The following is a 23,625-nucleotide window of genomic DNA, read 5'->3' on the forward strand; positions in this document are numbered from 1 at the left end:
GGGAAGGGCCTACAGCCTCAGGACCCACTGCTCTAAGAAAGACAGGAAATCAAGCCCCTGAATGCTCAGCGCTCTCTACTAATCTCATCAAGCAGGTAAGTCACCACACAGAGGCAGATGAGAGAAGGGCAGAAACTCTCCCCTAAGGAACTTGAGTGGAAGTCTTCTTTCACACAAACACAAGGATTCTGAAATATCCCCCAACACTCTGGATATGTGGTTGACTGAATGATCCTTAAGGGCTCCATAAATCCAGATTCTGTAACTCCTACGGAAAGGAGTTCAGTCTTCCATTTCTTCTGTATCTTTCACTACAGGGTTTCTTAAAGCAAGTTAATAAATAAATAAACAAGCGAACAAGTAAGTTCGGTGAGATAAAAGGAACTTTTAAAGGACTATATGAAATCTTATACTGAGAGAACATCTTCAGTCACACACAGGGTTGAAACCCACTAAGAATATGTGCATTATTAAAAGGACAAAACACAGAAACTGGCTTACTAGTAACTGATCTCTTCTGTGCCTGAACTTCTAAACTCCTCCTAATCTCACTGTCACAACCTGAGATGATGAGTCACCAGAGTTTCTGTGTCAAGTGTAGTTGGCACTGGATGAAATGCTGAAGCTAAAATTCCCACCAAGCCTGTTTTTGTAACCTGTGAAACACATCCACACAATTAAGGACTCATTTCCTGAAAGGATATTCTCAACTTTCCAGAGACTCTGCTAACTTAAAATCGGACCCAGCCTTCAACTGGAGAGTGTGAGGATCCTGAAAAGGAAACAAATGTTTTGCAGTAAAAGACTTCAGGGTGGGGTGGGAAGAGAAAAAGTTTACAAGATAATAATTTTTCAAAGATTTCTCAAAAAGACTTCATGCACATTTATTTACTTATTTTTACTAAATTTAGCATTTGTGTAGGAAAGTGCATAAATTGTGAGTAAAGACTTTGATGAATTATTTTAGAATGAATACATCGGTGTAGCCAGCCCTAAATCAGGATACAGAACATTGCCAACACTGACAAAACTTCCCACTGCCCCCTCCTCTGTGTTATCATCCCCAAAGGGATCACTATTCTGACTTCTAACACCATGTACTAATTTTGCCTAGCTTTGAGCTTTATGTAAGTACAGTCACACTGTATGTACTTCTGTATGCCTGGATGCTTTTGCTCTGGTTACATTTGGGAGTTTCATCCATATGGATATCATTTTTCATGAAGTGCCTGTCTAGTTAAGTCTTTTGCACACTTTTAATATTACATTGTCTTCAGGGCTGGGGGTGGATTTCCTTATATCCTCTGCATTCAAGTCCTTTGTAGATAATAATTTATCATGCATTCTCCCACTCCATGGCTTATTTATCTTACTCAGTGTTATCTCTTTTTTAAAAGATTTATTTATTTTAGAGTGCACACACGTACAAGTGAGGGGAGGGGCAGAGAGAGGGGGAGAAGAAGACTCCCCGCTGAACAAAGAGCCTGATGCAGATGCCGGGCTCCATCCGAGGACCCTGGGATCATGACCTGAGCCGAAGGCAACCACTTAACTGACTGGGCCACCCAGGCACCCCAGTGCTATCTTTTGATAAAGCAAAGTTCCCAATTTTAATTATGTACAATGTATCTGTCTTTTCCTTTACAGTTGGTGCCTTTTGTGAGCTTTTGAGAACACCTTGCCTACAATGTCATGAAGACATTCTCCAAGTTATCTTCTATAAGTTTTGTTTTGACCCATTTGAAATTGATATTTGGCTATTGTGTAAAGTAGGTGTCAAGGCCTACTTTTCTTTTTTATTTGAGAGAGAGTGAATGAGAGAGAGAGAGAGCACAAGTGGTGTGGAGGAGAGAGAGAAACAGACTCCCCACCGAACAGGGAGTCCAACATGGGGCTTGATCCCAGGATCCTGGGATCATGACTGGAGCTGAAGGCAGACACCTAACTGACTGAGCCACACAGGTGTCCCTACTTTTTTCCACTTAGATAACAAAGTGATCTAGCATCATTTATTAAAAATGCCATATTTCCCCCCACTATATTGCAATGACATTTTTGTCATATATCAGATAACTATATATGTGTAGATCTACTTCTGGACTTGTTTTCTATTCTCCTGCTCTATTTATCCATCTTTGCACCTGTTCAGAAAAGAGTTAACGGGGCACCTGGGTGGTGCAGTTGTTAAGTGTCTGCCTTCAGCTCAGGGCGTAATCCTGGCGTTCCGGGATCGAGCCCCACATCAGGCTCCTCCGCTAGGAGCCTGCTTCTTCCTCTCCCACTCCCCCTGCTTGTGTTCCCTCTCTCGCTGGCTGTCTCTCTCTCTCTGTCAGATAAATAAATAAATAAATCTTTAAAAAAAAAAAAAAAGAAAAGAAAAGAGTTAACAAAGCAGGCCTGAGAATGTTATCCTTTCATAGGCTTGCACATAAGGGTAGTCCAGTCCTTGGCTGGAATGCAGGAACTTAGATCTGTGGAGGGTTCCTACCATTCCCAGAACTGATAGAAATGTCTCCCTGTGCCTAAACTGTTTGTACAAACAATGTAGATTATGCTGGACACTTGTTTTCCTTCTAGAGTTTGGAAGTTGGGTGTGTACTTGACAGGATATGTGTACATGAAAAGCCCCCCAATAAAAACTCTGTGCACTCTCTAATGAGCTCCTCTGATAGAAAACATTTCGCATGAGTTGTCATAACTTGCTGCGGAAACTAAATGTGTCTCCACTGGGAGACTTTTGGAGGTTCGCACTTGATTTCCTCCAGAGTTCACCTCATGTGTCTTTTCCCTTCCCTGATTTTGCTTTGTATCATTTTATTGTAATCAATCATATCCATGAATATGACTATACCCTGAGTCCTGGGAGTCCTCCTAAAGAATCATCAAGACTAAGGATGGTCTTGGGGACTCTTGATATAGCACCAATACCATACTGTCTTAACTACTCTAACTTTATAGTCATGATATCTGGTAATAGAAGTTTGCCAAATTTGTTATTCCTTAAGATGATCCTACCTATTTTTTACCCCTTAAGTTTCCATATGTCTTAAGATCAATTCAGTGTTCACAAAACTCAATCTGCAGTTGAATTTTAATTGAGATTTTATTTGATCTATAAATCTATTTGAGAAAATTGATATTTCTACAATATTTAGTACTCTAATCCATTCACATAGTAGAGTTGGGTCATCTTTCATTTCTTCCAACTTTCTAAATAATACTTTGTAGCTTTTATTTCTTTTGGTGAGAGTGTCTTGTACATCACTTATTAGATTTGTTACCAGGCATTTAGTGGTTTTGATGCTAATGTAAGTCATAATTTTCATTTTTATTTTCTAATTGTTTTTTTACTGTTTTATAGAAACATGATTTTTGTACATTGACCTTATATCTAGCAACTTAATAAATCATTTATTAATTCCAATAGTTTAGCCAAGGAGCCTTCTGATCTGCTATGTAAACAAGCACATCATCCTCAGATAACAAGAGTTTTGCTTCTTCCTTTTAAATCATTGTTATGAGCTGAATTATGTCCTTCCAAAATTCGTATGTTGAAGTCCTAACCTCAACCTCAGAATGAGACCATATCTCAAGACAGAGCCTTTAAAAAGGTAATTAAGTTAAAGTGAGGTCATTAGAGTGGACCCTAATCCAATATGACTACTTATGAGAAAAGAAGATTAGGACAGAAGCACACATAGAGGGAAAATTATGTGAAGACACAGAAAGAAGATGGCCATCTATAAGCCAAGGTAAGAAACCAATCCTACTGACACCTTGATCTTGGACTTCTAATCTCCAGAAATTTAAGGAAATAAATATCTGTTGTTTAAGCTACCCAGTCTGTGGTACTGTGCAGCCCTAGAAAGCAAATGCAAATAATGCTTCATAGCTCAGGCATATAGTTATGCAGAAGCATACACTATGTGCCACGCACTAGGCTGATTTGTTTTCATACACCATTTCTTTTATTTTTCATAATGTCCAAAAAGACAGGTTGTATCACCTCAATTTTACAAAGGATAAAATAGACCCTAAGAAATTAAGAAATGTACCTAAGCCAGGGTACCTAACTGGCTCAGTCAGTATGGCATGTGACTCTTGATCTCAGGGTTGTAAGTTCAACCTCAGGTTGATCTCAGGTTGTAAGTTGGGTGGGGAGATTACCTAAAAATGAATAAATGGATGAAAGAGAGAGAGTGGGAGAAAGAAAACAAAACAAAACAAAAGGAGGGAAGGGAGGTGGGGAGGGAAGGGAATGGAAGGGAAGGGGGAAAGAGAGAGAAAGAAAGAGGAAGGAAGGAAAGAAGGAAAGATGGAAAGAAGGAACATACCTAAGTCAGAACTAGACATCATGAACGCTGCTGCTTTGCTCTTTTGCCTTCTTAGAGTTGTAAAACACAATTATTATGCCTTTGGTCACTTGCCCCTTACTTAATTGAAAAAAAAATTTTTTTCTCAGTAAGGGAATATATAAATACACCATAGAGACCTTTCTCTAGTCCAGACCTATCACCAGAACTGTCTCAACATATAGTCAATATCCCAGAGTGGAGTATCAAACAGGATGCAAATTTTCAAAGGATTTCACAAGTAAACAGGCAAATAACTCTTGAACCCCTCACCTCATTGAGGACATAAAAGGGTAGGAAGAGAGCAGATTAGAAGATTTTAGATGTCAGTGTTCTGTGTCCCCTCTGCCACGTGGAGGCATTGGAGATGCCTGACCCTCTCTTCAAGCCTACTAAAAGGGGCCCAGTGGAATCTCTTAGTTTGGGGTGACAGTGAACTGTTTGTTCTCTGGTTCCAAGCTGAGAAATCTCAAGTGAAAGAGAAGGGGTGGCTAGCTATCAACAGATGAGCCAAAAGAGTGATGGAAGTGTTAGGCTATCAGCAGTTGCAAAATTTATGGAGGCAGAGATGAGTTAATGTTGCCTAAGGACCAGATATGGGCTTCGTAAGAAGAGGTTAATTTAGGTCCTAACCAAAGGGGCAACCTATAGGGGCAAAAAGACCTTAGCAAAGAAAAGTAGAAGTTATCATTCAAGTTCTAGATGTTCAGGGAATAAGCAAGCAGCTATATTGAAAATGTATTCACTGCATGTGAGGGAGCAGGAGAGGTAGGGGGATCAAGTGCTCACCCAGAAAGTCAGAAGTCAGCCTTAAACACCTGCAGGTGGAGAAAATGTTAGGCCCCTTCACTACAGTACCAGAAAAGACTTTTCTGCTCCCCATCTCTCCCTTATCCTTGTTCATTGGCAACAAAATAAGGGGAAAAGCTAAAAGAATAAGAAGGCAAAAGAGGAAAGCCAACTACTGGCTTCCCCCCACCATCATCTCACCTTAGGCTTTAGCTAAGGACGGGAAGTAGGTGACTCACCTTTAAATCAGGACATTTTGACTAAATCAAGATTCTTTGTAATACCTCAGAGCAACTGGAAGAGTCATCTGGGACAGAGAAAGAACTAATTTCATTCAATAAACTTAACAGATTTAAAAGATAATTAGAAAGGACAATGAGGGGCACTTGGGTGGCTCAGTCAGTTAAGCTGCCAACTCCTGGTTTTGGCTCAGGTCGTGATCTCAGGGTCCTAGAATTCAATCTGCTTGAGGAGTCATTCTCTCTCTCCCTCTCCTTCTGTCTCTCTCCCACCCCATCAACCCCCACCCCGCCGTTCCAGCTCATGCACACACAAACACACGCGCACTCTCTCTCTCTCTCTCAAGTAAATACATAAAATCTTAAAAAAAAAAAAAAAAAGGACATGGGGCGCCTGGGTGGCTCAGTCGTTAAGCGTCTGCCTTCAGCTCAGGTCACAATCCCGGAGTCCTGGGATCGAGCCCTACGTCAGGCTCCCTGTTTAGCGGGAAGCCTGCCTCTTCCTCTCCCACTCCCCCTGTTTGTATTCCCTCTCTCGCTGTCTCTCTGTGTCAAATAAATAAATAAAATCTTAAAAAAAAAAAAAAAAAGGACAATGAGACACCACTACGCACCCATTATAATGGCTATCATAAAAAAGACAGATAATACCAAGTGTTAGTGAGATGTGGAGAATCAGGAGCCCTCAAATTACTGGTGGGAATATAAAATGTTATAGCCATTTGGGGACCAGCTTGGCAGTTTCTTAAAAAGATAAATATTAAATAACCCAGCAATTCCACAACCCAGGAGAGATCAAAACACATATTCAAAGAATGTTACATGAATGTTCATAACAGCATTATACACAACAGCCCAAAACTAGAAACAATCTCAATGTTGATCAACTGATGAATGGCAATGAAAATTGTAATATATCCATACAATGAAATACAATTCAGCAATAAAAAGGAATGAACTACTACTACATGCTACTACATTGGTGAACATTATACCAAAAACACTCGAAGAAAGTGAGATGCAAAACATTACACATTATAAGATTCCATTCATATGAAACATCCAGAAAGTAGAAATCTATAGATCTGCAGAATAGCAGTTACCTGGGGACAAGTGTGAGCGTGAGAACTGACTGCAAACAGGCACAGGGAAACCTGAGATGAGGGAAATAGCCTAAAACTAGACTATGGTGATAGTTCCACAACTCTATAAATTAACTTAATATCACTAAATTACAATCAATGGAAGTGTGCATTCATTTACAATGGGTGACTTTTATGGCATCTAAAAATTATACCTCAATAAAACTATAAAAAAAAAAACCCAACATGGGATCAGGTGGGGATATACAGATAAAACAAGTTTGACAATATACTGATAATTATTGAAGGTGGACGATTATGGATAATGGAATTTCATTATACCATTTCTTCTACTTTTATGTATGTTTGAAATTTTTCACAATAAAAAGTTTTAATAAGGTAATAAGAGATTACATTAAAATTGTTTTATAAGGCCACACTCTACTAAATATTTGATTTAACTCAATTGTTATATCTACATTTAATTTTCAAGCCATTACATTAAATGTGTCAGTATTCAACAGAAAATTGGTCAAGGAGATGCAAATGACTGATGTGTTAGCTAGATCTGTATTTATATGTTATGTCCAACAACCTTAACAGGCCTAATACAACTCAAAAATTATGGTGTCAAGAAGTCATATAACTAAAAGAAACTTAAAGAGGTCACCAGACAACCTCTGCATCTGAAAGGGTCTCACACAATAAAGCTTTCTTTTCCTTTTCAAATATTTACAAATGTACACAGAAGATTTATTCAAAATCCCTCTGGTATTTTAGGTCAACATAATCTGTTTTAATGAACATTTTCCTTCAATATGTTGATGGCCAAATCAAACAATGAAAATTACTAAGCCAGAAATAAGTTATGCATTCATTATATGTCTACCTCTCGATAAAAAGAGGCTAAGGAAGAAAAATTACTGAGAAATTAAATGCATTTATTATTAAGAGTTTTTAGGACTTTGTCTTTATGATATTATGATACCCAACTGGCTCACGGGAAGGATGTACCTAAACCAGTAGTTGATAACTGGAGAAAGGGACTTACCTGGAGGGTTTGCTATGGAATAGTTGGCAGTAAGATAGCACCACCTGTTGGAAAGAAGAAATGTCAATCACCAATGAAACATTTTGATACACAAAAAAAATGTTTAAGTCTTTCCAAAGTGCTGGATAAAGAATCTTGTTAGAATTAGAAGCTGCAAGTTCAATAGAACAAGCACCAAATTGTGTTTATTCATCATATCCCCACAGCTTTTTTTTTTTTTTTTTAGGTTGGGCTGTTATACACACACACACATGCACACAAGAAATTTATATTATTTTATAGATATGTTAAATACAAATACAAAAATCTGTATTAATGTTTGCAGCCCTGTAGATATCTTTGAAACGTCACCACCTTTACTTCCTTCCACTATGTTACACTCTGAAACAACTACACATAGCCACACAGAATCTGCTCTTAAGACTTCCCAGAAGTTCCTGATCTTGGTAATTATTATACTCCTACAGACCACTGCCAGGTTTGGAAGAATTGCCTATAAATTTTGTACAGTATATTAAAATCCCCTATCCAAAACAAATAAAACATAAATAAATAGACATTTCCATTGTAATACCAATCCTTGGGAAAGATGTTATATTTATTTTGTGTTCTGAATAAAATTCCTGGCCTATTACAATACATAAACATCAAATTACCAAAATATCTGGTACTCCTACTTGAGTTCAATAGGTATAAGGTATTATTCCTCAACCTCTCAAGTTTCCTAAAAACTCAATGCATCTAAAATCATTTCCTGTGCTAACACACACAGTTCGAACCATGGGCACAGAAAGTTCTCCAGTCCTTTCCTGGAAGATACCATCTACCATTCAAAACAAAGTATTTTTTTTAATTTTAATGTTTTTTTATTATATTATGTTAGTCACTATACAGTACATCCCTGGTTTCCAATGTACGGCTCGATGCTTCATTAGCTGTGTAAAACACCCAGTGCACCATGCAACACATGCCTTCCTTACTACCCATCACCAGTCCATCCCATTCCCCCACCCTCCTCCCCTCTGAAGCCCTCAGTTTGTTTCTGAGTCCATAGTCTCTCATGCTTCATTCCCCCTTCTGATTACCCCCCGCTTTCTTTATCCCTTTCTTCCCCTACCGATCTTCCTAGTTCTTATGTTCCATAGATGAGAGAAATCATATAATTGTCTTTCTCTGCTTGACTTATTTCACTTAGCATTATCTCCTCCAGTGCCGTCCATGTTGCAGCAAATGTTGAGAAATCATTCTTTCTGATAGCTGAGTAATATTCCATTGTATATATGGACCACAACTTCTTAATCCAGTCATCCGTTGAAGGGCATCTCAGTTCTTTCCACGATTTGGCTATTGTGGACAATGCTGCTATGAACATTGGGGTGCATATGGCCCTTCTCTTCACTATGTCTGTATCTTTGGGGTAAATACCCAGTAGTGCAATGCCTGGGTCATAGGGTAGCTCAATTTTTAACTTTTTAAGGGACCTCCACACTGTTTTCCACAGTGGCTCTACCAACTTGCATTCCCACCAACAATGTAGGAGGGATCCCCTTTCTCCACATCCTCTCCAACAATTGTTGTTTCTTGCCTTGTCAATTTTTGCCATTCTAACTGGCGTAAGGTGGTATCTTAGTGTGGTTTTGATTTGAATTTCCCTGATGGCTAATGATTTTGAACATTTTTTCATGTGTCTGTTAGCCATTTGTATGTCATCATTGGAAAAGTGTCTGTTCATATCTTCTGCCCATTTTATGATTTATTTGTTTCTCGTGTATTGAGTTTGAGAAGTTCTTTGTAGATTTTGGATACCAGTCTTTTATCTGTAGCATCATTTGCAAATATATTCTCCCATTCCGTGGGCTGTCTCTTAGTTTTTTTGACTGTTTCCTTGGCTGTGCAGAAGCTTTTTATCTTGATGAAGTCCCACAAGTTCATTTTATCTTTTGTTTCTCTTGCCTTTGGAGATGTGTCATGAAAAAGGTTGCTTTGGCCGATGTCGTAGAGGTTGTTGCCTATGTTCTCCTCCAGGATTTTGATGGATTCCTGTCTCACTTCAAGGTCTTTCATCCATTTGGAGTTTATCTTTGTGTATGGTGTGAGATAGTGGTCAAGTTTCATTCTTTTGCATGTAGCTGTCCAATTTTCCCAGCACCATTTATTGAAGAGACTGTCTTTTTTCCACCAGATGTTTTTTCCTGCTTTATCAAAGATTAGTTGCTCAAAGATCCGAGAGTCCATTTCTGGGTTCTCTATTCTGTTCCACTGGTCTATGTGTCTGTTTTTGTGCCAGTACCATGCTATCTTTGTGATCACAGCTTTGGAGTACAGCTCGAAATCCGGCATTGTGATGCCCCCAGCTTTGTTTTTCCTTTTCAACAGTTCCTTGGCAATTCGGGGCCTTTTCTGGTTCCATACAAATTTAAGGACTATTTGTTCCAGTTCTTTGAAAAATCTCCTCGGTATTTTGATCGGGATAGCATTGAAAGTGTAGATTGCTCTGGGTAGCATGGACATTTTAACTATGTTAATTCTTCCGATCCATGATACCTATACTCCTAAAGCTATTTCAAAAAACAGAAACAGAAGGAAAGCTAAAACTCATTCTATGAGGCCAATATTACCTTGATCCCCAAACCAGGCAAAGACCCCATCAAAAAGGAGAATTACAGACCGATTTCCCTAATGAATATGGACACCAAAATCCTCAACAAGATCCTGGCTAATAGAATCCAACAGTACATTAAAAGGATTATCCATCATGACCAAGTGGGATTCATCCCTGGGATGCAAGCATTGTTCAACATTTGCAAATCGATCAGCGTGATACATCATATCAACAAGAAAAGACTCAGGAACCATATGATCCTCTCAATTGATGCAGAAAAAGCATTTGACAAAATACAGCATCCTTTCCTGATTAAAACCCTTCAGAGTGTAGGGATAGAGGGTACATTCCTCAATCTCATAAAAACCATCTATGAAAAGCCTACAGCAAATATCATTCTCAATGGGGAAAAGCTGGAAGCCTTTCCCTTAAGATCAGGAGCACGACAAGGATGCCCACTCTCGCCACTATTATTCAACATAGTACTAGAAGTCCTTGCAACGGCAATCAGACAACAAAAAGGGATAAAAGGTATCCAAATCGGCAAAGAAGAAGTCAAATGTCTCTCTTCGCAGATGACATGATACTCTATATGGAAAACCCAAAAGAATCCACGCCCAAACTCTTAGAAGTTATAGAGCAATTCAGTAATGTGGCGGGATACAAAATCAATGCTCAGAAATCAGTTGCATTTCTATACATGAATAATGAGACTGAAGAAAGAGAAATTAGGGAATCCATCCCATTTACAATAGCACCAAAAACCATACGTTACCTTGGAATTAACCGGAGACGTAAAGGATCTATATTCTAGAAACTATAAATCACTCTTGAAAGACATTGAGGAAGACACAAAACAAAGTATTTTTTAAAATATGTCTAGCACATAGCATTTCTAAAACTAGTAATTCCTGTCCTTCGAATTTATGAGTACTACGTTTATAATTAGTTTTGAAAAGAAATCTTGTAGGAGAGTCAAAATTCATATACTACAAAAAAGTTCAGGCATCTTTCATATTAAAGGAACATACCATATGAAATCTTCCTAAAACACTATCCATAGTTTCTGGATCCAGCTTGCTAACCTTGCCTAATTGCTTGCAGTTGTGAACTTTCGGAGGCATTGTAGTTTCCTCTGTTCAATTATCCACTTAATTCAGCTTAGGAAGGACTCATTTGAAAGAGTTACTGGAAGATTTGTCAGGGCTGTAGCTTCCCATGATCTAAAAATGGAAACTTCGGGTAGGATGTCTTATGGCAATAGAAAAGAAGCAAAAATTGATGTAGAGTATCCCAACCCTTGCCAACTTGAGTCAGAGACTTTAACCATCTGGAACATATGACATCCTTCTCTCTTTGCTTGGCAGACATTGCTACTTACTAAGAACTGAGCCTTGACCTGACCTGAAAATCCAGTTCAACAAGTGCTCAAGGACATTTGTCTCCAAAGGGGACAAGTAAGGCGGTTCTTTGTGGGGTGGGAAGAAAATACAGACTGCTTATATGTAGTTTTAATGTCTATTTTTTGTAAAAGTTTTCTAGGATACGCAATAAACTATGATAGTAATTGATAATCAAGTAAATATATATAAATGGAGATGAAAGCAAATAAATTGTATGTCTTACCAATAGGAGAAATCAAAGAAGTTTAGAGTCCACTATTCTACAAAAAATTGGAATTGTTATAGGAAATAAAATCTGATTGCTATTACTATTCTAGAATTTCTCTAATATACTGCATCTTCCACTCAAAACAGACAAACAAAAAATACTTCATTTACTACTATACTTCCCAGTCAAAAAGAAGAGCTTCCTTATCCCTATATTCATGACCAATATAATGATTAAGTTAAAATTCTGTTTTTCTCTCACCCTTGAACCATATTTCTCATTTAGTGACTATGAATAGGCATTTTGGAATGCTTCATCTTTTAAATTATTATATGATCAACATTGCTAGGAAAAAAGATTTGATTTACAGGATTTTATTTACCAGGGACTCATCTATTTATGTATAAATTTTGATAGGCTTTACTGTAATTCACCAAATACTCCCAGTTCTCTGCCTTCTGGGTATAAGGCAGGACTGTACTTCCTAGTTAGACGGGGGGGACGTGGCATTTGACTAAGCCAGCCAGTAGATTTTGAGCAATGTCACTTCTTTTCCAGAGCATTTGATTTAGTGTGAGATCTTCCAGGGTTCTCCTTTTTCTGCCTCTAGCCTGACAGGTTCCCAGGCAGCCTGAATATCTGAATAACCACTATGAACAAAGTCTCTCTGCCAACCTGCTAGGACACAAAGCATGATTAAGAAATAAATCTTTGTTGTTTTAAGCCCCTGAGATTTGGGGGTTGGTTGTTACCGAAGCATGACCTGGTCTGCCCCAAAATGACATTTTGAGGAATAACCGAAATTCCACTCAAAACCCAACAAGTCATAACTCAAAGTTTTGGCTAATAAGTTTTTGTGTATCACAAGAAATCAAACCTTAATATAAAAACTACAGGAAGTTATCTTTTAATAAATTCACCCAAAAAGACAAGTTGGTCCTACCTATTCCTGTAGTTTGAAAGGGGAATTTCAGCCTTCAAAATTTCAAAAAGGAGACTTTGTTATTAGGTGCCATGTTGGCCCGCTCAGAGGGCAAAAAGCGGACAACTGTTCTCTTCTACCTTGACTTGGAATTTTCCACCTTGAGAACTCACCTCTCAAGGTAATAGCTGGTGAGACTGGCAGAACCAGTTATTCTTCCAATTCTTCCTTAATTTCACTTTAAGTCAAAGGAGAATTAATCTGATATAATCAATTCCTCCCCCCAAAACCCATCTATATTTCATTAGGGATTAGTGTTCAAATGGTCTCATTCTGTTTTATTTTCCTTCCAAGTGACTACATTTTCACCCCAGTAGAACACAAAAGATCTACTCTGAGCTATTCCCAAAAGCCTTTCTCAGGCACAGGAGGCAGGTGGCTCAGTGCATGAGAACTGAACTTAAAACCTCTGTGTTTTAAGTCACACCTCTGTCACCAACCAGCCAGATGACTGTGCAAGTAGCCAACCTCTGTCAGTCTGTTTCCTCACCTGCAAAATGAGAATAATAGTGGCTTTGCCTCTCTGAGGCTTGTCAGTTCTAAAGAAACATGACATCTAAAAACAATTCAACAGCTGAGTTCCATTATTGGAAGGATTATCTGTTTATGGATATTTACGAATCAACACTGATTTACTGCCTTCTCATAACATTTTTAGATAAATTATTTTTGACACTGCTCTATGGTTTCTAGTTTTTATTTCCCCTTTCTAATTTTTCTTATCTCCATTTACAGAACCAGAGACTCAAGTTCATGCCACAAAATAGGAAAAACCAAGCCAAAGCAAAGTTGTAAGCATCTTCTGCTCAACCGCAGACATTTTGCTCTTCCCCTGGATGCCTTCCTTTTCTTTGATTCAATTTCAGGTGCCTGCAATCACCTGAAATTTGTTGTTTCTTCCACTACTATCTATTATCTTTACATCTTAGTATATGGCTTTCTATATTAACCAACTTGCCAGTCAACTGTGTGTGGGCACGAATTAAGGGCCTATACTGCCCCCATGGTGGCTTTCTGTCCCCACCTACATTACTAAACAGAAAAGAAATTCTATAGTACAGGTTTCCCAACAGATAAAAAGGGAAAATAGTATTTTGGGAAAAGCAAACTGGAATCACATTCTGCAAACCACTGCCTTCACTGTCCATAAACCAAGGACCAAAGCCCCTGTCCAGGAACCAGAGCTGAGATAAAATTCTGCAGCAATTACGGGTGAAAACAAAAAAAATAACCCCAATAACTCTCAGCAAAGAAAAAAAAAAAAGTTGTGCGTTTTTTTTTTCTATAAGGGCTGGAAAATACAGGTTTGATGTCAGCCTACCTAAGGTAACTTCTGAAATTTATGTTGGTAGGCTTGAGCTTCAACCTGTTGAAGGCAGTGAAGGGATTGCTGCAGGGGGTAGGTGCGCATGTGTGTTTGATTTTTAAACGATCATAGTGTTAGAGCATAGCTGAAGAAGGAACGAAGAAACGAGGAGTCGTTTGTGAGGATGGCACACTACCGCAAGAATCGCAAGGCAGGCGTCTACACTTACCGTGAGAAGATTCAGCAAGGCCTCAGGCTATACAGGACCCAAAACATTCAACTGAGCCAGGGATGACGTCAAGGGCTCCAACTGCTGCTGCCTGTGTCTGCAGCCCGGCCACAACCCTGTCGTCTCCACAGATGGCTATTGTATGAGTGTGAGGCAATCCTGGTTATACTTCGTGCCAGGAGGAGATGGCCCTGCAGACGAAGGCATTTGAGAAGCAGGATGGTTCCCCGGGCGTGAGTAGCAGGAAGAGTTGCCGCGGCCTCAGAGTAGCACCAGGTGCTGGGCTTCCTGGAGGAGGCAGTCATGAGCCAGCCTCCTCCACCCCTTCTCGCCCAAGGCCACCTCAAGGCCTCGCCCAGAAGATGCCCGACCCAGGACCACTGCAGGGGCGGCAAGCAAGGGCAAGGTCAAGGCGCTGCCGGGCTCCTGGATCCTGTGGCCGACGCCCGCGGCTGAGGTCCCCAAACCTTGGAAGCCGTCGTGCACCGTGACCACCGGCACGTCGGAGACGCCACTGCGCATGTCGGACATGCCGCGCAAGCGCCTCACGCCGCTCCAGGGCTCCGCACTAGGCGCTGCACGCACAGCAAGCGCTGCGTGTGCGCCATGAGCCGCTACAGCCTGAACAGCGACGTGCTCGGCGCCGTGCTGCAGCCCTCTGGAGCCGGAGTCACCTTCAAGGACCTGGAGAAGCTGTCTTTCAAGGACATGCTGGACCCCAGGAACAGGGAGAAGCTCACGGACCGCGACATCATCGTACCGCAGTGGGGCGACGAGGGCTTCGGGGCTCCAGGGCTCCAGAATGAGGTTATGGGCCAAGAAGTCGAGGCCGGTGGTGCAGACCTGCATGCGCAGGAGAACACAATGGCTGGGCAGCACCTTCATGCTCTGTGCAGGAGCCCTGGGGACGCGGCGGTCCAGGACACAGGGCCATGCAGGCGGTGTGCAGGCGGCCTGCCAGCTGCAGTAACTCAAGCTGGAAGGCCTGGACTAAGAATATTTAAGGTGGTCTCACTTTAAGAGCAAAATCTGAATTGAACACATACAGACGCAAAGATCACTGCGGACTAGTGAAGAGTGCCTGGTTTTGTGATGGGTTGTCTTGTCATTTTTTGGTTTTGTTTTTAACTACGTGGAAAACGTGACATTTTCAGGGAGGAGAGCCCGGATAGGAGGGAGATTCACGGAAGAGGAATCAAAACAAGACTGGAAACTCCCCTAAATGTTCAAGCATCTCAAAACATACGGAGGCAGAGGAGGGATCAAGGCAGGCTTTCCCGTGAGTCATGTGTTTCTCTCTGATCACAACAGCACTTCCTGTCGGAGTCAAGAGTGCATTCAGGGTGGAGTTCATGAGAAAACCTGTCTTAGTCATGAAATACCAGTTTTCAACTCTTTAAAACAGTCAAGCAACATTCTGGAAGATTACCATGTACAGAGTTGACCAAAAGATTTTTGAGGAAGTTTTAAATTTTGATATTCAAACCGATTCGTTTTGTCAAAACAGAGCCACTTGTTAATCTGTTGTGTATCTATTATACAAATGCAGTGTGTTAGGCAAAGGAGGGGGTACAAAATTAATACAATGCGTGTCTACTGCCCTGAAAGAGCTTTTGGATGAACCTCTGGTAGGTGTGGGATCTGAGAACAGTGGTGGGCAGAGAACCGTAATGAAAGGCACTGGATCTAACTTTGTCTTTGCAGCCCCCATGGAATGACAAAGTCTATCAGAAGCCGGACTCCCCGAACCAGTCCACTCTGTCTGCTGATCCTCTGGTTTGCTTCCCTAGCAGAGAAGGACATGTATGTAGTTCAGTTGTCAACTACCGGAGGCCAGCCTTACATGCATTGACCTGTTTAGATGGCAAAATGGATGTCAGAGAACTCTCTATCCAAAAATATAGGCCCCTTGCATGTTACAGAATCTGAGGTTCTATAATTAGAGAATTTTTCATGTGTAGGCAGTGTGAGAAAGTAGAAAGAGCTTGGACTTGTATGTCAGGCAGACCTGAGTTCAAATCTCAGCTCTTCTGCATACTATGGACCTTAAGTAAGTCACTTGTTTTGTGAACTCCTAACTCCACATTCTTTAAATGGGAATAATGTCTGTGAAAGCAGTGAGATAATAGGAACTCAGTACGTATTATTTCCTCACTTTAATTTTAAAACCTAGTGATGTAAATACTCTAAAGTTGAGTAACATCCTAAGTTCTTATGATCTGGAAATTGAATGCCTGTCTAGGGAAATTAATTACCACCTTGAGCTGTTACCCAGAATATTGGTGCTATAACCACTCAAGGTTGCTGTGCCATTGGCAAAGATTTCTCTCTTGTGATTTTTCCCCCTTATTCTCATAATCTTCTCATTTTGCTAGACCATCCTGGACAGTAAGAACTATATCTTATTCATTTTTGTATTCCTGATGCATGCCATAGAAGGTGCTCTATAGATGTCTGATGGATGAATGAAGAAATGAACAAATTTCTAGGGAGAAAAGAAGAAGGCAGTGTTGGCTAGAAGCGGAACATACCCAGGACTAAGAAGGGAAGGTGAGAGAGGCTCAGAACAAAACAAATGATTTTTTTTTTTTAAGATTTTATTTATTTATTTATTTGAGAGAGAGAGAGAGAGAGATCACCAGCAGGGTGAAGCAGCAGAGGGAGAAGCAGACTCCTCACTGATGAGGGACTCAATGAGGCTGTGGGCTCAATCCCAGGACCCAGGGATCATGACCCGAGCCTATGGCAAACACTTAACTGACTGAGCCACCCAGGAGCCTGAAACAAACCATCTCTTTGCTACTTTTTAACTTTATCTAGGACCAGAACTGCTGCTGTTTTAGAGAGTAGGTAAATTACTCCTCCTGCTCCCCTCTCTGACAAGCACATTTAAGTTACAGCTAGCTGCTGCTGCTGGTCGTAATAATGATCCTGTGGAAAAGGAGTAGAAAACCACCTTTTCTTAAAATGGCTTTGGCAATTTTTGCAGCTATTTTTCTGCTGCTTTTAGGAAGGTAGTTACACCTATTTTTCAATATCTTAACTACACTACGTATGTATCAGGTCTGACTTACTTTAATACAAATACGGCCTCCCTGGGGACGGGCATGAGTACCTGAAGGGTTCAAGAAGGGTATGCCTCAGGCTTCATGAACTTACACACTACTCTAAATACCTGTGCTGGCCCAGGCACTGACAGAGGCTGTGTGGTGCCTGACACCGAGGGCCAACACCTCATTTTATTTGTAACAGTAATCCCACACTCAGACATTACATCCCAAAACAGAATCACTGCACCACAATACGTGAGCCTGGAGGACTTAGCACTCTCCATGCTGTGTGCTAAACACCAGCTTTCTCTCTCTGAACCTCTGGATTCTCTGTTGAGACTGGATCACCAATGCAGATCACCACTTTCCTCAAAATCATTTTATTTCAGTCACCTTCTTGCCCTACCCTGACACTGGTTTGTCCATGGTCTCCTCTTAATTTTAAAGTTTAGGGAGCAGTTTGGGTGGCTGGGGAGTCTCTGAACTCTTTATGCAAATAAGCCTAACCGCTCCCCAGAGGACTACACACCAAGAGGAAAGGCAGGTTTTGCTAAGCCCCAAGAGAGTATCTAAAGGTACCTAATTACACACTATGGTCTAACTATAGTGTTACAGAGGCAACAATATGAGGACCTATCCAAGACCAAAGGACAAAAAAGTTCTGCTCATAAGGTCCTTTCCTTCCTGAATGTATGGAGAATAGTTGGAAGACAACAATAGTTGCTAGACAAGCACTAACTAACATATGTAATACTGCAAATATATGTGAAATATAATGCAAGCCACAAATGAAACCCTGCATGTAATTTCAAATTTTCTAGTAGCCATGTTTGAATAAGTAAAAAGAAAATGGTAGAATTGACTTTAATAATTTATTTAATACAGATTTTCAATGTATTAGTATTTCAACATATAATCAACATAAAAATTATCGAGATCTTTTACATTATTTTTTTCATACTAAGTCTTCAGAATCCAATGTATATTTTATGCTTATAGCACATCTCATTTCAGACCAGCCATATTAAATGCTCAACAGCCTCACATGGTTACTAGCTACCATATTAGAGCAGCTCTAGATTTTTTAAAAAACCTGTACTCCATTACATAGGCCACATCCAAATTTCTGGTCAAAGTGATCTGATGAGCTCATGCACTGACATAACACCATGTGATCGAAACACATAACTATAATAAAGCAGGAAATACATGGACTATATGGATGCCTTCCTAGCATGATACTATTTCTAGCTCAACCTCAATGCCAGAATTTACCTTAATAGAAAAACACTAAAAACATTTCCATTAAAAACAGGAAAAGGACAAGAGCGTCCTTTATCACAATAATTCTTTAATACAGTACTGGAGGTACTAAACAGTCCAATTAGACAAGAGGAAAACATAATAAAACCTTGAAAGGCAAATATAAAATTATCATTATTTGAAGATTATATGATTCTTGACCCATAAAACCTGCATGAATCAACTATAAACTCTTTAAGAGAAGGCAATAGGTTGATTAGATATAAAAAATCAATATGCAGAAATCAATAGTCTTTATACATTCAAACAACCCTTTGAAGCTATAATGGAATAAATGGTTCCATTAAAATAACAAACAAAAATAAAATACTTAGGAAATGATGATGTGTGCAAGACCTATATGGAGAAATCTTAAAACACTACAAGAGATTAAAAGAAAGACTGAAAACAGAAAGGCAGACCATGTTCATGGGTAGGAAGATTCAATATCACAAAAAAAAAAAAAAAACCGTAATTCTCTCTTAGATTAAAGAGATACAAGAGAAATGACAATTTTGCGAGTGTTTGGGGACACTGAGGGTTTGGAGTGCATACCTACCTGAACATGAATGACAAAAACAGGATGAATTATCTGCTTCCTTCAGTCCCATCCCTGGAGGATCTAATTCTGATTTTTGAAAAAGGGGGGGGGGGGTGATATTAGCCCTGCCATTCCTCTGATTGCCTATGTGTGATAACAAAAGTATGCGCACCATTTCCCAAGTTCTATCTCTGCCCCAGCAGTGAATCCATGTAGTGAAATAAATGTAGGGAAAGAGACCGAGCTGTAGAAGCTAAGGAGGTAAACTCTAATCCCAATGCTTCCAGTTAGAAACTGTTAACTTTAAATAACTCACTTACCTCTTGGAGCTTCAGTTACCTTATCTGTAAAACAAAGATTAAAAAGTGCCTGCTACTTACTTCACAGGGTTGTTGTGAGGATGGAAACTGAAGTTTGAAAGTGCTTTGGAACATTAAAACTCCTCATTACTATTTAGTTTATTATCCAACAAGATGTAATTCATGTTCCAATTATTTATTATTTTTATTTATCTCCAATGAGATAAATAAAACAAGTGTAAGCTTATTCCTCAGGTTTATTTGTTTATTTTGTTTGTTTTAGAGAGGAAGAGTTGGGAGGGGTGGCGGGGTAGGGGCAGAGGGAGAGAGAGAATCTCAAGCAGGCTCCACACCCAGCACAGAGCCTGACGCAGGGCTCTATCTCACGACCTTGAGATCATGACCTAAGCCAAAATCGAGTCAGAGTCTTAACTGACTGAGCCACCCAGGCGCCCCTCTTTGTTTATTTTTAAGAAGCTTCAAGGAATAGACCTTCCCTGGAGCAAACTATTTCCAACCTCTTAAAAGACTGCCCGCTGTGGTTTCAAATAATTACCCAGGAACATTTGACTTGCATTTTCTTCCTCCTCTCATTTTGCCCTCTTCTCCTCCTGGAAAATGTAGAATTATTTGTGGAAGGGTGAATGTGGAACACCCTGAAACCATTCATGTGTATAGAATATATACATCTGACTCACCACTTGGAAGAGAGCTGTGTGACCAACATCAGAGTAGGCCCACAAGTGAGAAATAAACTTCTGTTGCATTGAAGTCTCCAGATTTCCAGAGTTTATTTGACTCCATAGTGCAATCTATCCGGTCCTGCCTCCTACCACTTGGGTTTTATTAGTGAAGTGATGAGTGGAGAGAGGAGTTAGAGCTCAGGTCTTGCACATGGAGCAGATCCATGAGATAGCCAAGTCTAAAGTATGACCATATCTACAGATTGCTGATGGGAAGTGGGGATAAACGGTAACTCTGATGACAAGTAGGAGGCTTTTTAAAAATTTCCTAAGCGAGGGGGCGCCTGGGTGGCTCAGTCGTTAAGCGTCTGCCTTCAGCTCAGGTCATGATCCCCGGGTCCTGAAATTGAGCCCTGCATTCAGCTCCCTGCTCAGCAGGAAGCCTGCTTCTCCCTCTCCCACTCCCCCTGCTGATGTTCCCTCTCTCGCTGTCTCTCTCTCGCTGTCCAATAAAAAAATCCTTTAAAAAAAATTTTTCCTAAGTGAGGCCTTTGTTAAAGGTCTATCTAAAAAAATTCTGTGTAAATGGCCATTATCACGTAAGAGGTAACTAAGGAAAAGTCAGACTAACAATGGGTGAGTGGATACACTTGTGACTCAGTATATAAAATCTTTTCTTTGGGAGATTGTCTATGGATGAGGCCTTACATTTTGGACATGGCAAAACAATAAATGTAAAATTCAGCCCACACTCATGATTGAGTGTGTAAAATTCAGCTCATACTCATGATTGAGTGAAGCTATCACTTTGAAGAGCGAGTGAGACTTAACAGAAGTCCATGCCACTCCCCCCATGTGGCTCAGGGGACATCAGCAATAAATGCTTTTATTTATAATGGGAAACAGTTGAAACATGGAAGGAAGTAACGGGATGACAGGATTTCCTGTAAAGTGCATGAACAAAGCAGTAATACACAAGGTGCCTTTATAAGCAGCTCTAGTAAATTTTACGTAACGCCTGACATGACCTTTTGTGCTTTTGAGCTACTTCAGTTACAGTAACATCAGAGATAGCAGCCAAAAGCGTTTACTATAAATTCAAATGTATTCCTATTCATGTGAATCAGTGCATGAAAATCAATGCATACCTCACATTCAGACACACTCAGAAATTATATGCTACAGGCACACACGAAGAGGAAGAATATACATGCCTTATCTCATTTTCTTTAAAAATGCTACATTTTGAGAGCACCAGCAAATGCATATAGTCTAGGGAAGGAAACAGCAGGCTTCATCAAGCAATCATGAAATTCGAGTCACCAAATTAGCCCTCCCAAATCATGAGAGTCAGAATGACTTCACTGAGATTTGTCCTAAATAATTAACAGATCAAACACTTTTTCCTTAAGAGCTGAGAACTTCACAGTATTAAAGACTTATTTTATTACTTGACCATTAAAATTCATGGGCCCTTCTATTGTATATGTTGAAATTTTTAATTTTAAATTATTTAACTCTTCGAACTAGGGGAAATAATATTATTCTATCCTGTATTCTCAGAATTTTTTTCTCTTTATATTACTTTAATCACCTGATTGCTCTCAAAGAAACCAATTTGCTATAACATTTTGTTCTATAAGATGCTTTTCCTGTACTTTACCTGAAGTATACATCATAATGTTGCCTCTATACCGAGCTAAGTAGGAATGACTGGCAGGCAAGACACTGATGAGAGAGAGTAGAAGAAAGAGAAAATATAAGACTTTAAGAACCTGAGTTTGAGGAACACACAGTAGAACAACATGAAGAGCTATTTTTAAATACGCATGAGATTGTGTATTTAGTCCCACCCTCTGAGATTCTCATTCACTGCAAATTGTATTAGTGGGCAAATGTTTCTTTGTCACAGAGGCAATCTGAACACTTGGGCCAGGTTTGGGACCCATGTCTGTCAAGTGAATAGAAACAGGTGGCATAGCGTGTACATCACACACAGACATGGCGTGGATATCATGGGTGGACGCTCCTGGCCCTGCCTTACTTTCCTGCCCACGTTTTCCATTTGCCTCATTTTCCATGCTTATTTTTAGTTGAACTTGCTAAATTGTATGTATCTTTAGATGTGTATTTGAATTCCTTTTACAATGTGGAGAATTTTAAGTGAGTGATAATGGAGCAGGGCAAACTTTTCAATCGGGAAATTTTATACTTCATATTACAATTCTATCCTATCCATGACCTTGTCCTCTCATTTTGGAATTTCAGCTGGTGGTATTTGCTCCTCATTCCATCAACCCCATTCTTAGGAATGGATCTCCTATCCATCACTCACACACAGAATAAACTTAAACAATGTGCTACCCCTCCCAGGGGCATTTGCTTTTTCTCTAATTACAAAATAAGATTTATTACTGCTCAAATCAATTTCAGATATCAAGGAAATGGGAGAAAGTGAAGGAAGTAACCACGGACAGAAAGAGGTCTTCTCAATACTGCAAAAATTATACCACCCACCCAGGATTATTTCTGCTCAGGATAGTTTAAAGGAAAAATGTTAGGATTTCAGTAATGATTTTAATGTGTTGCTGTATTGATAGCCTTCTGGGCATCATGTGAAGAGCTAAATTAATCAAGATGCTGAAGAGAGAATAAAAGAGAGTAGTGTGGAAATTGAAAGACAATCTGGAGGGAGTTAAATAGCCGCTGGCTGTCCCTTTATGGGGAAGGGAGATGGAAGCAAAGGTCAAACGAAAATAATTTGATTGTTGTCAGTTCAGGATGAGAGTTTGCGGGTGGACCTTAAGTCACAGGACTATTCGTGTAAGAGGCTATGAGGGGAGTTACTCCTTGCTCTGCATTTTGGAGAGAATTTTGCCCTCGGTTTGGACTCCCCTGTGTGAACAGAGAATATCACTCTGCCTCTTATGGATTGGATTATGGTCCCTCCAAAAAGATACTTTGAAGCCCTAACCCATAGTACCTTAGTTAGAAATAGGCGACCTTAGTTAGAAATAGGGTCTTTGCAGATGTAATCAAGTTAGAATGAGGCCATGCTGGACAACTGGTGTCAGGAGGACTACTGTCTTATAAGAAAAAGGAATTCCCCCCCTTCTGGGTACATAGAAGTTCATGAAAAATTCGAACAATATGGTAGGGATCCTAATGTAGATTGTGGAGTCGGGCCACCATACTGCGCTAACACGGAAGCAAGTCACAGAGGGATTACACACTTCCAAGACTTCCAAGTTCTTCATAGCAGAGCCTATCCATGAAACTCACTACATCGATGAAACCCACGAAAAGTGGTAGTGCTTTATATTTGCGTGGGTCTAATCAACAAATCACATAGCGTATACAAAACATTTATCAAAAAAAAGAAGGATCATATATCTAGCACTAAAGCAAGTCCCTATTTCAAAAACTGAAGTCACCCAGACTCTATTCTCTGACCAAAATGAAATTAAGATGAAAGTTAATAACAAACCCTACGTAAAAGTTTACCAT

Source organism: Ursus americanus, chromosome 11 (assembly GCF_024610735.1).
Source record: "Ursus americanus isolate L20-20 chromosome 11, mUrsAme1.1.p, whole genome shotgun sequence".
Taxonomy (NCBI): Eukaryota; Metazoa; Chordata; class Mammalia; order Carnivora; family Ursidae; genus Ursus; species Ursus americanus.